The sequence below is a fragment of the Tamandua tetradactyla genome, chromosome 7, assembly GCF_023851605.1.
Source record: "Tamandua tetradactyla isolate mTamTet1 chromosome 7, mTamTet1.pri, whole genome shotgun sequence".
Classification (NCBI taxonomy): domain Eukaryota; kingdom Metazoa; phylum Chordata; class Mammalia; order Pilosa; family Myrmecophagidae; genus Tamandua; species Tamandua tetradactyla.
Window position 1 is genome coordinate 93,453,449 of NC_135333.1, and position 16,633 is coordinate 93,470,081.

Here is a 16,633-nt window from a genome sequence, read left to right on the forward strand (position 1 = left end):
AGGTGTTTGGGCTATGGCGATTCTAAATTTTTCATATTGAAAGGGTCTGTCACTAATATGGAGTAGGGAGATGGAACTATTTGAAGTTCTGGAGAGGCTGGGCTAGGCTTCAGGACTTTTCTGGACCAGGGACCCATCTGGAGTTTGTAGGTTTCTGGAAAGTTACTCTAGTGCATGAAACCCTTGTGAAATCTTATATATTGCCCTGGGTATTCTTTAGGATTGGCTGGAATAGTCCTGGTTGGGGGTTGGCAGGTTATGATAGGTAACAAGGTCTAACTGAAGCTTGCATAAGAGCAATCTTCATAGTAGCCTCTCAACTCTATTTGAACTCTCTCTACCACTGATACTTTATTAGTTCCACTTCTTTTCCCCCTTTTGGTCAGAATGGAATTGTTGATCCCACAGTTCCAGGTCTGGATTTATCCAGGGGAGTCATCTCCCACATTGCCATGGAGACTTTCATCTGTGAATGTCATGTTCAACCTGGGGGGGTGGGGGGCAATGATTTCATTTGCAGAGTTAGGCATAGAGAGAGTGAAGCCTCATCTGAGCAACAAAAGAGGTTCTCCAGAAGTAACTCTTAGGCATGTCTATAGGCAGTTTAAGCTTCACCACTACCCACACAAGCTTCACAAAAGTAAGCCTCATGATCGAAGGCATGGCCTATTGATTTGGGTGTCCCTAAAATTTGACACAGTATCAGGAGATTCCTGGATGGTAATGTTAAATAGTTCCATATTCTTTCTCCCATCCCTCAGGGAACTTTGCCAATACTTTTTGATTATCTGCTTAATATACTCTAGGATGTATCCAGGCATTACAATAATCTATATAGGATTAAAGGAACTTATTCTAGTTTCCTAGCTGCTGGAATGCAATATACCAGAAGCAGAATGGCTTTTAAAAAGAAGAATTTAATAAGTTGTTAGTTCACACTTCCAAGGTTGAGAAAATGTCCCAATTAAAACAAGTCTATATAAATACACAATCTAAGGCATTCAGGGAAAGATACTTTGGTTCAAGAAGGCCAATGAAGTTTGGGGTTTCTCTCTCAAGTGAGAAGGCACATGGAGAACACAGTCAGAGTTTCTCTCTCATCTGGAAAGGCACATAGTGAACACAGTCAGGGTTCCTCTTTCATCTGTAAGGGCACGTGGCAAACATGGCATCATCTGTTAGCTTCTTCTCCTGGCTTCCTGTTTCATGAAGCTCCCTGGGAGATATTTTCCTTCTTCATCTCCAAAGGTCCTGGCTGGTGGACTCTGCTTCTCATGGCTATGCCATTCTTCTCTGCTCTCTTTGGATCTCTTCCATTCTCCAAAATGTTTCCTCTTTTATAGGACTCCAGAAACTTATCAAGACTCTCCCAAATGGGTGGAGACACATCTCCTCTAATCCAGTTTAACCACTCTTGATTGGGTTAAATCTCCAGGGAGATGATCTAATTACATACAGTATTGAATAAGGGTTATTCTGCCTTTACAAAATGGGATTTAGATTAAAACATGGCTTTTCTAGGGGACATACATTGTTTCAAGCCAGCACATTCCACTCTCTGGACCCTAAAACAGACATGTTTTCTCCATATACAAAATATGTTAATTTCATAACAATATCAGAAATCCTTAAATCATTTCAGTAGCAATACACATGAAATACAAAGTTAAAAATGTACAAACTCCTATCAAAGTTAGTTACAGGTATAGTCTGTTCTAAGGCAAAATTATTCTCTGTCTCTGGACCTAGAAAAACTCAAAACAAGTTATTTGCTGCCAACATATAAAGAAGTAACAGTCATAGGATACATATACCCATTTCCATAGGGAGGAAGGAACACATACAGTTTCGAAAACCTGCAGGGCCAAGACCAGTCGACTTCAAAGTATGAGAGTCATTCATCTTCGGGGCTTTAGAAAATGGCAGTCCCACCCTTCCCAAGGGCCTATGCAGTGGTTTGCCTCTCTTTGAATGCAACCTTGGGGGACTTTGGGGAGACCAGTTTTTCTTGGCTCCATCCTCTCCAAGCATTGGGGCTGCACCCAGGTTTTCTGCCATCTTCGGGGCACATGCTCAACCCCTCCATGTGGTGACAGCCAGGCTCTCCCCAAACCCCAAGGAATGTGCTTCACCCTCTCCAAGGCCTGAGGTGGCATGACTCTTCCACTGCAACAAGGTGGAAGGCCCATCCTCTGCCATCAGGGCAAACTCACCCTCTCCATGTGTTAGGGTGAGTCTGCTCTCCTGGCCTGAGGCTTCTTGACTTCAGATCCCAGCCTCCCTGGCTTTGCCTCTGAAGTTATTTTCCCTTCAATGTGTCCCTTCTCTGAACTCCCCCCTCCCCCCAGTCCAGACTGGCAGCAGCTCTGTTTATACAGGTCCCATAGCTTTGGCTTTCTATGCAGTAACCTTGGATTATGCCCATCAGACATAAGGAGTTTCCACAAATCCTTCCTGGATAACTCCATGTCCAAGCCTGGCTTTCTCTGAAGTGGCTGGCTGGTTCCACATTTGGTTAAATCCTCACATGAGGCACTTTTCTCTCGGGTCTCCCTTCCTGGAGGCCCAGAATTTTCCAGAACTTCTATTTCTGGTTTCTTTAACTGAAACCAAGAGTTCAGTTGTCAGCTTATCTCTTTCTTGTTGCATTTCACTATAAGCTATGAGGAGAATCCAGGCTTCACTTTCCACATTTAATTTGGAGATCTCTTCTGCTAAATATCCAAGTTCATGGATTTTAAAATCTGTCTTCCAGCCAAAGCAACTAGTCAATTTTGCCAGATTCTCTGCTATTTTAAAACAAAGGTCACTTTCCTTCCAGTCTACAATTATACATGCCTCATCTCTGTCTAAAGCCTGGTCAATCACTAGTCAACTTTGCCATTATCTGCTATTTTAAAACAAGGATTACCTTCCTTCCAGTCTGTAATAGCACATGCCTCATTTCTGCTTAGGTCCTGGTCAGAGATATCTTTAAAGTCTATGTTTCTACCAACAGTCTCTTCAAAGCATTCTAGACCTTCTCTATCAGCATTTCTCACAACTCCTCCAGATTCTTCCCCTTATCCATTTAAAAAGCCATTCCAACATGTTTGGTATCTGCAAACGGCAGCAGCACCCACTCCTCATACCAAAATCTATTCTAGTTTGCTAGTTGCTGGAATACAATATACCAGAAACAGAATGACTTTTTAAAAGAGGAATTTAATAAGTTGCTAGTTTATACTTCCAAGATTGAGAAAATGTCCCAATTAAAACAAGTCTATAGAAATATCCAATCTAAGGATCCAGAGAAAGATACTTTGGTTCAAGAAGGTCGATGAAATTCAGGGTTTCTCTCTCAAGTGAGAAGGCACATGGAGAACACAGTCAGGGTTCCTCTCTCATCTGGAAGGGCACATGGCAAACATGGCATCATCTGTTAGCTTCTTCTCCTGGCTTCCTGTTTCATGAAGCTCCCTGGGAGATATTTTCCTTCTTCATCTCCTAAGGTCCTGGTTGGTGGACTCTGCTTCTCATGGCATTGTTATTCTGCTCTGCTCTCTATGGATCTCTTCCATTCTCCAAAATGTTTCCTCTTTTATAGGACTCCAGAAACTTATCAAGACTCACCCAAATGGGTGGAGACACATCTCCTCTAACCCAGCTTAACAACCACTCTTGATTGGGTTACTTCTCTAGGGAGATGATCTAATTACATACAGTATTGAATAGGGATTATTCTGCCTTAATGAAATGGATTTAGATTAAACATGGCTTTTCTAGGGGACATTCATCATTTCAAACCAGCACAGACCTCTTTTTTATTCGGGCTTCCTGTGTTTCAATTGTTCAAATGAGCTATACAGATAGGTTGAGTTACTTTATACATTACAGAAAACTTCAGTTCCAGATCAAATAAACCTTTCTTCCATTGGTCTCAAAGAGTATGTGTGGTTCTAAAATAAAGACACTGTCTTCCTTACCCCTATGTTCTGAATTACTTTAACCTCAACCTGTTAAGCTTCATTCTTATCTCTAAACATCAGGTTACATATATAAAACAGCCTCTCAAAATCCGGAAATAATAATCACCACTCTGAACTTAATGTATCTGCTCTAAAAGTTTACAAACTAGGCCTCTGTTTCTTATAGCATTTTCTAAAGGTAACCATACCATTGTTGTTCTTTTATTTCTGGCTTATTTTGTCTCACCAAATGCCTCACACATTCATTCACATTGTTGCATGTCTCACAACTTTTCTCCTTTTTGTAGCAGCACAACTTTGTACATAAGTATACACTATTGTTTGTCAATCTACTTCTCCATCAGTGCATCCTTCAGCCACCTGCATTCATTGGGCATCACATATATGGCCCAAAGTCCACAGTCCATCAACATTCTCAATTTTCAATACCTTCATTGTTCCCAAGAGAAAGAAAACCAATAAACACACCCTTGCCAAATAGGAAATCTAAATCTCCTCTTAACTCTTGTCCCTCCCCACATTATTTCCCTCTGCTGTTGCTGTGGTAGTGCTGATGGTTTCTTTTTGAACAAAGCTCATAGCATGCAATAGAAATTTTCCCCCATACCCTGGACTTAAACACTCTTTGTACAAGAATCATATCATTTGAGTAAGTCTTGCAAGAACTAATTCATATTTCTACTGTAAATCAGTGGGACACGTAGGTCTATACAACCCATTTCAATCTTGTTCATCTTCAATATGGTAATATTATTTATAGACCCATTAGAGGACAACCTTCACACCTATCTATTCCTTTACATACATTGGAGTTCAACCTCATTAGCTAATGGTTCACCCATTTCCAGCTTCTATGTATCTCTAAGTCCCATATATTTTGTTTTATAAGCCTCTGATTATACCTTTATGCTGGTCATAAAAGTAGAATCATACAGTATCTATCCTTTTGTGTCTGGGTAATTTCACTCAGCATTATGTTCTCAAGGCTCATCCATCTTGCCATGTGCTTCAGGACATCATTTTGTCTTACTGCTGTTTAATATTCCATTGTATGTAAATAACGCATTTTTTTGATCCACTCGTCTGTTGGTGGGCATTAAAGCTTCTAGAAGGAAGTTGGTGGGCATTTGGTTTGTTTCCATCTTTTGGCAATTGTGAATAATGTTGCTATGAACATCAATGTCCAAATGACTGTTTGTGTCATTGCTTTCAGCTTTTCTGGGTTTATACCAAGTAGTGCTAATCCTGGCTCATAGAGCAACTCATTATGCAGCTTCCTATGAACCATCAAACAGTCTTCCATAGTGGCTACACCATCACACATTCCTACCAGCAGTGCATAAATTTCCCAATGTCTCCACATCCTCTCCAACATTTATAGTTTCCTGTTTGTTTCATAGCAGCCATTCTTATAGGTGTGAGGTGGTATCTTGTAGTCTTAACCTGCATTTCCCTTTTAGCCAATGAAAATAAGCATCTCTTCATGTACTTTTGGGCCATCTGTATTTATTCTTCAGAAAAATGCCTATTCATATCTTTAGCCCACTTTATAATTGAGTTGTTTGTTCTTTTGTTGTTGAGTTGTATGATTTCTTTGTATATACAGGAAATCAAACCTTTGTCTGATATGTGATTTCCAAATATTTTCTCCCACTGAGTTGGCTGCCTCTTCACCTTTTTTGACAAAGTCTTTTGAGGTGCAGAAGCATTTGATTTTGAGGCACTCCCATTTATCCATATTTTATTTTTGTTGCTTGTGCTTTGGGTGTAAAGTTTAGGAAGCCATCTCCTATTACTAGGTCTTAAAAATGTTTCCCTACACTTCCTTCTAGAAGCTTTAAGGTGCTAGTTCTCATATTTAGGTGTTTAATCCACTTTAAGTCAATTTTTGTGTAGAGTGTTAAGATAGGCATTCTCTTTCATTCTTTCAGCTATTGATATCCAGTTCTTCCATGCTGAATTATTGAAAAGACTGTCTTGTCCCAGTTCAGAGGATTTGGGAGCCTCATCAAAAATCAGTTGAACATAGAGTTGGTGCTCTATTTCTGTACTCTCAATTTGATTCCATTGGTCAATGCTTCTATCTTTGTGCCAGTACCATGCTGTTTTGACCTCTGTGGCTCTATAATAGGGTTTAAAGTCAGGGAGTGTTAATCCTCCCACTTCATTCTTCTTTGTTAGGATGTTTTTAGCTATCTGGAGTCTCTTTCCCTTACACATGAATTTGGTAATTAACTTTTCCAAATCTTCAAAGTAGGTTGTTGGAATTTTTATTGGTGCTGTGTTGAATCTGTAGCTCAATTTGGGGAGAATTCACATCCTAATTATGTGTAGCCTTTCATGAGCAGGGAATGTCTTTCTACCTATTTAGATCTCCTTTGATTTCTTTTAGCAATGTTATGTAGTTTTCTGTGTACAAGTCCTTTATGTCCCTAGTTAAGTTCATTCCTAAGTATTTGATTCTTTTAGTTGCTATTTTGAATGCAATTTTTTTTTCTTAACTGACTCCTCAGCTAGGTCATTGCTTGTGTATTGAAATGTTACTGATTTTTGCACATTAACTTTATATCCCACCAATTTGCTGAATTGTTTATTAGCTCAAGTAATTTTGCTGTAAATCTCTCAGGATCTTCCAAATATAGTATCATATTATCTGCAAATAGTGAGAGTTTCACTTCTTCCCTTCCAATTTGGATGCCTTTCATTTCTTTGTCATGCCTGATTGCTTTAGCTAGAACTTCTAACACAATGTTGAATAAAAGTGGAACATGGGCATCCCCCCCTTGTTCCTGATCTCAGGGGAAAAGCTTTCAGTCTCTCTCCATTGAATATGATGCTGGCTACCAGTTTTTCATATATTCCCTTTATCATATTGAGGTAGTTATCTTTGGTTCCTAACTTTTGAAGTGTTTTTATCAGAAAAGGATGCTGAATTTTGTTGAATGTTTTTTCTGCATCACTCGAAATGATCATGTGATTTTTCCCTTTCGATTTGTTAATGTGCTGTATTACATTAATTGATTTTCTTGTGTTGAACCATCCTTGCATTCCTGGGATAAACCCCACTTGGTCATGGTGTATAATTCTTTTAATGCGTTGTTGGATTTGATTTGCTAATATTCTATTGAGAATTTTTGCATCTATATTCATTAGGCAGATTGGCCTGTAGTTTTCCTTTCTTATATCATCTTTATGTGGTTTGGTATTAAACTGCTATTAGCTTAAGAAAATGAGTTAAGTGGAGTTCCTTTTTCCTCAGTTTTTTGGAAAAGTTTGAGCAGGATTGGTGTTAGTTCTTTTTGGAATGTTTGATAAAATTCCCCTATGAAGCCATCTGGCCCTGGGCATTTCTTTGTAGGAAGCTTTATGATGACTGATTGAATCTCTTTACTTGTGGTTTGTTGGCCTTGTCTATTTCTTCCTGAGTTATTGTAGCTTGTTTGTGTGTCTCCAGGAATTTGTCCATTTCATCTATTTTGTCTACTTTGTTGGTGTATAGTTGTTCATAGTATCCCCTTATGATTTTATTTCTTCAGAGTCTGTGGTAACACACCCCTTCTTATTTCTGATTTATTTGCATCCTATTGCTTTTTTTCCTTGTCAGTCTTGCTAGTGTCCCATCAATTTTATTGATTTTCTCAAAGAACCAACTTTTGGTTTTATTTATTCTTTCTATTGTTCTTTTGTTCTCCCATTCATTTATCTCTGCTTTAATCTTTGTTATTTCTCTTCTTCTGTTTGCTTTGGGGTTAGTTTGCTGTTCTTTCTCAAGTTCCTCCAGGTATACTGTGAAGTCCTCAATTTTTGCTCTTTCTCATTTTTTAATATAGGCATTTGGGGCAATAAATTTCCCTCTCAGTGCAACCTTTGCCACATCCCATAAGTTCTGATAAGTTGTCTTCTCATTTTCATTAATCTCCAGATAGGTACTGATTTCTCTAGCAATTTCTTCTTTGACCCACTGGTTGTTTAAGAGTGTGTTATTTAATTTCCATGTATTTGTGAATGTTCTCATTCTTTGGTTGGTTATTGAGATCCTGCTTCATCCCATTGTGATCAGAGAAAGTGCTTTGAGTAATTTCAAAGTTTTTAAATTTATAAAGACCTGTTTTGTACCCCAGTATATGATCTATCCTGGAGAATGTTTCATGAGCTATAGAGAAGAATGTATATCCTTGTGCTTTGGGGTGTAATGACCTATACATGTTTGTTAGGTCTAATTCATTTATCAAGTTATTCAATTTCTCTATTTCCTTGTTGATTTTCTGTCTGGTTGCTCTATCTATGCAGGAGAGTGATGTATTCATGTCTTCTATTATTATTGTTGAAACATCTATCACTCCCTTCAGTTTTGCCAATGTCTGTCTTGTGTACTTTGGAGCTCCTTGATTGATAGCATAAACATTTATGACTGTTATATCTTCTTGGTTAATTGACCCTTTAATTAGTATATAGTGTCCTACTTTGTCTCTTATGATGTCTTTACATTTAAAGTCTATTTTGCCCAATATTAGTGTAGCTACCCCTGCTTTCTTTTGGTTACAACTTGCATAGAAAATCTTTTTCCATCCTTTGACTTGCAATCTGTTTGCATCCTGTGTCTAAGATGAGTTTCTTTTAAGCAGTACATGGCTGGATTATGTTTCCTAATCCATTATACTAATCTGTGTCTCTTAATTGGTAAATTTAGTCTGTTAATATTTTAAGTTATTACTGAAAATACATTTCTTGATTCCACCATCTTATCTTTTTTATTTTATTTGTCAGATCTATATATTCTTTTCCTTCTTTCTCCTTATATTCTTTAAATTATCTTTTGTGGTACTTTTCAATTCTGTGCCCTCCTCCAGATTTCCCTCTCCTGTCTTTTTCTTTTCAGCCAGCAGAACTCCTCTTAGTATTTCTTGTAGGGCTGGTCCCATGTTGACAAATTCTTTCAGGACTTCTTTGTCTGTGAAAATTTTAATCTCTCCGTTAGTTTTGAAGGACAGTTTAGCTGGGTAGAGAATTCTTGGCTGGAAGTCTTTCTCTTTCAAGATCTTGAATGTATCAAACCACTATATCTTGCCTCCAGAATGCTAGTTGAGTAGTCTGAAATCAGTCTTATTTGGTTTCCCTTATATGTAGTAGATTGTTTTTCTCTTGCTGCTTTCAGGATTTTCTGCTTCTCTTCAACATTTGACAGACTGATTAGTATGTGTCTTGGTGAAGGCATATTTGGATTTATTCTATTTGGAGTTCATTGGGATTACTTGACTTGTATGTTTATGTTCTTTTTGAGGATTGGGAAATTTTCACCCATTATATCCTCAACTACTCTTCCTAGCCCTTTACTCCTCTTTTCTCTTACTGGAACACCAATGATTCTTATATTTATGCACTTTATTTTGTCTAACATTTCCCTGAGATCCAATTCAATTTTTTTTTTTTTTGCTACTTGCTGTTTTTAGTCTTGGAAGTCAGTTACCCTGTCCTCTATATTACTTATTATTTCTTCTGTCTCTTCAAATCTGTTGTTGTATGCCTCTAGTATGTTTTTTCATTTGGTCAACAGAGTCTTTAATCTCTGTGATACTCACTATTTTTCTATTTATTGTTTCAAATTCTTCTTTAAGCTCTTCCACTGTCTTCCTGATCTCCTTTATGTCATTTGTGATCCCACTTATTTTATTAAGTAGAGTTGTATGAACATCTTTGATTAGTTGTTCCAACATCTGTGTCTCCTCTGGTGTTTTAATTTGGTCATTATGCAGGGCTATATCTGTCTGCATTGTGGTATGCTTAGTGACCTTTCACTGTCTTTGTGGTATGTAAATATCTTGATTGATTTACTTTGGGAGTTGATTTCTTTCAGCAGTCTAAGGTCTTGTGTTTGTGGGATGATTGTACAGCAGAGAGCAGGGTACAGGGTGGGGCATTCAGTGCAATGATTTGTTTCAGGGCAGGTATAGGCACAGGTTGGGGATGTTACACTGCTCTTTGTGAATGTGGGCACCCAATAGCCAGGGAGGATGTAGCTGTGCAGGTGCACCAGTCTGGGGGGCATAACCCTGGTGTGCACTAGTCTAAGGCATGGGGCCCTTTGTGCACATGTGTAGAACTGCGGTAGCAGTTCAGCATTATATTTTTGTGAATTCAGGGCAGATGTGATCCAGCTGCACAGGTCATCACTTTCTCAGATCTGGGAATTGTGGCTAAGGACTGCTGTAAATTGAGGTTTCCAGAGCTGAATGGTGTGATTAGGGGCCTGTGCTCATGCATGGGTCTAAGAGTGCTGTAAACTGATGCACAGTGCTCAGGGGGGACATTGTGAGGCTGTGCAACACTATGAGCAGGGGGTAGGGATAGCCTGGGTATAGAGGTTAGTGCCTGCAGCCTTTATGTGCTGGCAACAGCCTGCAGGGAACAGGGAGGGGGAGGTAGTCCTTGGGAGAGGTACAGGAAAGATGGGTTGAGCTGCACTTGGGGTGGGGGTGGGGGGCAGGTATGTGTACTGGGAGCTGATGGGGTGGGGGTGCCTGGAGCATAGGGAATGGGAGCAGGTGATAGGGTTTAGGTACATGGAGTGTGAGGTGAGTCACTGGTCATGGAGCTGTGCTGGTGAGGGTAGCATGCCCAAGGAACATGGCCTAGCTTACTTCCCCATCCCTGGCTCCCGTCCAAGCACTCCTGTGAACTCTGCAACTCCGCACCAGGTTCCAGCTTTCTGCCTCTCAGTTCCTCAGCCTCTGCACCTAGGGCTGCCCTATTGTGATGCAGAAGGCTCTCTCAGGTCAGCTGCATTCCCAAATCATGGCCTCAGTCACTCTCATGTTCCTTCTCTAACTTTTCCATGGAGGAGGGCTAATCACGAGCTACTCTATTTGGTAATCTTCCCAAAATTCTCCCTATCCTATAGTTTTTATTTATCAAGTCTATATATTCTTTTTCCTTTCTCACTTTTAATACTTTAAGTTGCTAATACTCTTCAATTCTGTACCCTCCTCCAGACCTTCCTCTCTAGTCATTTTGCAGTCAACAGAGCTCCCTTTAATATTTCTTGTAGGGCAAGTCTCTTGTTAGCAAATTCTTGCAGCCATTGTTTATCTGTGAAGATAAACATAGACTCCTCCTGTGCAGCCGATGAACCTATTTTGCAGGACAACTTGGCAAGACAAAGAATTCTTGGCTGGAAATCTTTCTTATTCAGAATCTTAAATACATCATAACACTGCCTTGTCACCTCCATGGTGCCTATTGAGTAGTCTGAGCTCAGTCTTATATAGTTTCCCTTGAATGTAATAAATCTCTTTTCTATTGCTGTTTTCATAACTTTTTGCCTCTCTTCAAGATTTGGTATTCTGAAAAGTTCTATTTGGATTTATTCTATTTGGATTTGTTGGGCTTGTTTGGTTTAGACGTTCATGTCTTTTATAAGGTTTGGGAAGTATTCCCCCATTATATCGTCAACTAGCCTTCCTATACCTTTACTCTTCTCTTCTCCCTCTGAGACACCAACAATTCTTCTATTTGTACACTTCATGTTGTCTATTATTTCTCTGAAATCAAGTTGCATTTTTTCCATCTTTTTTGCCATTTGTTCTTTTGAATGTTCAAGTTCACTTGCCCTGTCTTTTAATTTGTTTATTCTTTCTCCTGTCTCTTGAAATCTACTATTATGGATCTTTAGTAGGTTTCTAATTTAGTCTACAGTATCTTTCATCTCAGTGATGTCTGATATTTTTCTATTTATTCTTTCAAATTCTTCTTTATGCTCCTCTAATAACCTCTTGATATCTTTCATATCATTATGAACAACCTTAATTAGTTCTGAATCCTGAGTCCCCTCAGATAATTTAACTTGGTCATTTGGTTGAGCCATATCTGCCTCGTCTCTATGCTTCCCCAGTATCTTCATGTTATTCTTTGCTTCTTTCTGAACAAGTTTAAATACCTGTTCCATGTTCTGTGTCCCCTTGGATGATTTAATTTGGTCATTTGGTTGAGACATGTCTACCTGGACCATCACATGCTTTATAGCCTTCTGTTGTGGATGGGGCATGTTAATGTCTTAATAAGGTTACTTTGTAGGTTATTTCCCTCCTACATCTAAGATTTGGAATCTGAGGCTCTAGCCAGGGCCGTTGACCCCAGCATTTCCCAAAATTCACCAACTCTTGGGCTGGGAAATAAATGACACATACCCCAACAGAGACTCCTCCTGTGTGGCCAATGGATCTAGTGGCCCCCAGATTCTGGCCACCCCCTTCCACCCCCAGGGATGATGCTGGGTTGTGTGACTGGGCATTGCAGCTTCACACATCTGTGGTCTTCAGGCCTCTGTGGGGGAAGGGGAGTGACACCAAGGCCCAAACACGTCTCTTTCATCAGTTGGATGTCAGACTGGCACACTCCACATCTCCCCCTTTCCCCCCTCCTCCCCTGGGAAGGACCCCCTGTTCTTGCCAAAAAAAAGAAAAAAAAGAACAGGCACCCACAGCAATGTGTCACAAGGTCAGGGAGCAGGCACTTTATGCTGACCGAGTGGAGTCTGTGCACAGGGAAAGCTCACCAGCTATTTTCCAAGTTTGCCATGGGTACTCCCAGCTACAAAGCTGAAGGGAAAATCACCCCAAGCCAGCTGCAGGGGTAGGCGCAATCATGACCAAGCACATTCACCCTGTTCTCTCCATCCCAATTTCCCTGTACTTCACCCAGGGCCTCCCCATGCAGGGCAGAAAACCCTCCATAATCACTTGCACCCAGGATCCACCACCCAGGTCATTTTTCTATCACGTCTCTCATTGCACAGAGATGGGACAACCTGGCCTCTTCTACTCTGCCATCTTACTGTAAGTCCCTGTGCTGGTAAATCTTTCTCAATTTTCATGCTTGATTCAGAAAAGACAAAAATAAATCAATAAAGCCTGCAGAAAATCCCATGCTTTAAAAGTGTTTTCCTGCCTCTTCAAAAAATTTCTCAAAGCCAGAGTCCCCTGGGCATATACTTGTACTGTAACAAATTCAAATCAAACATAAAGAACAGAGAGGAGGTAGAGGATACCTTTTCTCTGATGCCCAGTGCTCTTCCACCAGTAAAGCTTTAAAATGTTCGTTCTCCCCATACCTCCTCCAAGGTTGTGAGTAGCAGTAGGGGGATGAGGGTGGGAGTGGGTGCCTGTGCTCTGGGGCGAAATGCACTGTTATGGCCAGAATAATGACTTCACTTCCTTTCTCAGGACAAGATACTACAGATCAACAAGGATGATGTTACTATCCTGCACTGTAAAGTGGGTGCCTTACCCAGAATGAAAATTTCAAGGAATCCTTGAATGTTATCAACACTCACACTGAAGTGTTAGCCAATAGCTCTCTTTCCTTTGAGAAGGCACACTGGGACTGTAGGCTGAACAAGAATTGAGAATATCTTGAAGACAACAGAAAGTGCCAGCCAGAGGCAAACTAAAGGAGCTTTATGGGCAAATGTTATGTTTGTTGGAATGCTATGATGAATGCTTAGCTGTATACAGACATCTTATCTGAAACTCCCAAGATGATTATGATGAGGAGAGAAAAATAAACCTTTCAGCAGTTGTTGCAGCTCAAAGCATTTGGGAAAGGGTGGTTCTAGAGAACTTGGGTCTCCAGGAAGGCATACATGAACGGTGCTACAGTGCTGCATGAGAACTGATAAGACAATGCCAGCTGAACCAGGAAATGAAAATCTTACAAAATGCTAGAGATATTTCCTGCCATTCATTATCAGAAGACAGTGATGGAACTTAGGAAGACCAAAGACAGACTGGACATTATTCACAGTCAGCTGGCCTTTATTCTGCAACTTCAGGGTCATGGGCAGATTTGAAATTTTACAATCAGATAATAAAATTAAAGCCAACAGATATGAGATTACTAGTTGTAACTGCAAATAACATCATTACAGTTAACAAGGACCAAAATGTCTTTGACTCAAAGAAGTAGGTGAAATTAGCCAATGCAGAGGGAGTAGAGTTTAAGCTTTCTAAGAAACAACTACAAGCTATAGAATTTAACAAAGTTGTACTTGCTATATACACAAACCAGGCAGAACAATGCTGCAAAGTATCTGCCAGACTACAGTCCCAATGTCCTGAGAATCTTCTGTCTGTGTTATACCAAGCTGTCCAGCTGTGCTGTGAAAAAAAAAAACATATAAAAGCAATAGACTTGCTCCAGGAATTTTCAGATCAGCACCCAGAAAATGCAGCCGAAATTAAGCTAACTATGGCACAGCTGAAAATTTGCCAAGGTAATATTTCCAAAAGTTTCTTTAATATTGAATATATAGAGGTGTTAAAACATAAGCAACGCATGGTATCTGCATAACTGACCTTGTTAACCATGAGGAAGATACTGATAGTGTCATTGAGGTCTTCCACGAGCTATCCACTGGCATCAAAACCCTTAGCCCATATCTCCTGCTCATTTGTCCTGGGTAAGAGAAGTTACAAACTTCCAACTCAAATGTGGGTGGACAGATGAGGAAATTAGTGACAGCAAATAGTTATGGAAACAAAATCCAATAGAGATTCACACCCTGGCACAGTTTATTTCTACTTACTCACTTGCAGATACAAAAAAAAAGAAAATGTTCTTACTAAACACTTACCCTGGTTGGATAGCGTGTCTCTAAAAGTAGATGTTGAAGCTCTTAAAATTCTCCTGACACTGTGTACATTTGGAAGAAGGGTGGAAAAGTCACTGGCGATAATTATCCAAAGGAGCAAAGACAGGGAGATCTGAAAAATACGAAGACTACCTAAGGATCATGACCCAAACATTAGCCCAGATCCAGAAAGATAATTACCAATGAGAGAATGTTTTCACTGCCAAGGAAGAATAAAAGGGTAAAACTAAGAATCGGGTTGGGAAAGGGACCCAGGAAACAACCGCAGGAACGTCATCTGATCTAGATGTCAGCTGAACTGTGAGCAGTCCACCCACCTCTCCAAGACCTGGCAGCACAGCCACAGTATCTGCCTCTTCAAGTAACATCACACCCCCAGGACACCAGAAACCTGTGGGGGCTCTAGCAACAAAAGAGAAACAGCAGCAGAAAAAGAAGAAATGTGGAAAAGGTGGCTTAATGAGAACACTTTGTTGCAGGCTGTTTTTAAACTAGTATCAGTGACGCTAGGACCATAGTAAAGGTAACACAGCAAGAAGTATACAACCGCTGCTCTCCATCCTCACATTTTCATAAAATTATTTTCTTTTTTTCAAATAAGAAAACATCTTTCTCAAACTTGACGTCTAGTGAGACTTGGCCTAGTTGTACCATCAAACATTGCACAGATTTTGAGGACTCAAAATAACTGGGCATTTACTCACCTTGGTATTGGTGAATTTTTGCCTCTTTGTATGCTAATCTGGTCTTTTTTCTGTTTCATAAATGAAGCATGTTATCTTTTTTTTTTTTTTTTAACATGGGCAGGCACCAGGAATCGAGCCCAGGTTTCCAGCATGGCAGGTAGGAGCTCTGCCACTGAGCTACCATTGCCTGCCCTTCCCAGGATTTAAACAGAAACTATTTCTGCTTCAACTGAGTCTCAAAGTACTAGCTCCTATTCAAATCCTACTTAAATTATGTCCTAGGAGAACTTAGGAGACTGAAAGTGGAATCTTCTGAGTGTTCCAAATGATTAGAAATACCATGTGATTAAAAGGGACCTTTATCAATTAAACAAAATGATGTTTGCTTTTCTTCATTGAGGTTTCACAGACCCAAACCTCACCCCCCTGCTTCCAAATGATGGCAGGCAGTAGGGCTTTCACTCACTTCTCTTTGTCCCTTCTGTTACTCCTTTTTCTAACCTAATATAGGAAAGGAAAGAATAAAGGGAGAAGAGAGGAAGGAAGGAAGAAAAGGAGAGAAGGAGGGAAGTAAGGTCACTCAATGCTTCGCTCCTCCAGCCATCACACATAACACTAGCTAGACACTGGAAATTCACTGTTGTTGAGTTCCAGCAGCAATGGGAATGACAGGCACCCGAGTCTTCCTCCTGTTCTGTCTCCTGGTAGGAGCACACTAGCAGGGGGTAGAGATGGGGGCTTCCAGGCTGTGAGGGCTGTGTTGATGGATGGCTCCATTGTTCCTGATTGCACATGTAATTGAGGGAAAACTAAGTCAACCAGTACCTCAGGCCTTGCACCAAGACACAGGATCCCTCAGTCCACTCCATCCCTTTCCCAGGTTCTACTTCCTTGAGGTAGATATTTTCAATTATTTTAGTTCTGTTTTTTTTTTTTTAACTCTGGTATTTACCTCCATGTTTTAAAACAATGCAAGTATACTGTTGGTACCTGATTTTTCAATTTTCAACACTACATTGACTTCTTTTTAAAGAAGACAAGGATTTGGCTGTCTTACATCATCATCACCATCAACTACCCTCATGCACACGCACACACAAACTTCCCTTCTCCTGCATCCTCCAAAGTTTATTCTCTCCCAATATTTAGTTTAATCAGTATCCATATGTGATCATTATGGCATAAACTATAGCTCAGAATATGATTACATATTCTTTCTTGAATCATTCTGAGCTACAAATACATGCCTATAAGACTGTCAAAAGTTAAAACAAATGATATCATAAAGTATTGATGAGAATGTGGAGCAAAGAGGACTCTCATGTACAGCTGTC

General features: G+C 39.9%; 1 pseudogene; it reads left to right on the forward strand.

The window, feature by feature from the left end:
• LOC143690533 (signal recognition particle subunit SRP72-like) overlaps positions 1 to 15,166 on the forward strand; it is a 31,877-nt pseudogene extending 16,711 nt beyond the window's left edge.
• Positions 15,167 to 16,633: the final 1,467 nt, after the last annotated feature.